This window comes from Fukomys damarensis, unplaced genomic scaffold (genome assembly GCF_012274545.1).
Source record: "Fukomys damarensis isolate Sample0158 unplaced genomic scaffold, DMR_v1.0_HiC HiC_scaffold_19, whole genome shotgun sequence".
Taxonomy (NCBI): domain Eukaryota; kingdom Metazoa; phylum Chordata; class Mammalia; order Rodentia; family Bathyergidae; genus Fukomys; species Fukomys damarensis.
In genome coordinates this window covers 34,188,320-34,188,907 of record NW_022900931.1, presented here as the reverse complement: position 1 = coordinate 34,188,907, position 588 = coordinate 34,188,320, and positions in this window count along the sequence as shown.

The window sequence follows — 588 nt, the reverse complement described above, 5'->3', positions numbered from 1 at the left end:
CCGGGCTTCCGATCTCGCCCACCCACCCTCAGGGGCTCCGCGTCTCTCGCCCTCTGATACTTCACATCCTCTCAAAGCCGCGCCAGCGACGTCCGCAGGCCCAGAACCCGCGCTCCTTACCCGGTACGGGGACCGCTTCCCAGTCAACAGCCGAACCCGCCAAAATTCCAATCAGACTCCACCCCTTCACCTGTCGTCAGACGCACGCAGCTGGGAGACCTCACCGATTGGCTACGTCAGAGCTCTTGGCGGCTCCTACCAGGAGGAGAAAGTGAAACAAGGCCCGTATACAGAGCAACCTGATTGGCTCACATCATCCAGCGCCATCTTTGTTGAGGGCAAGAGGACGTCCGGTCGTTGAGCCTTTAAAACCGAGAGTCTGGCGCCTCCCAGCGCCGAGAAGTTTGAGGCTTCCCTCAGAGTATGTCTATCTGTGGTCAAAACTCAATTTCTGACCCTTTCTAAAACTACTATTTAGTCCTTCTGAGCCCTATTTTAAATTTCTGTGAGGTGGAGGATAACAATGAGGCAGAGAAGCCTGGATGTTTTCCAAACGCCGCTCGCTGTGAGGCTGCCCTGAAAAGTGTC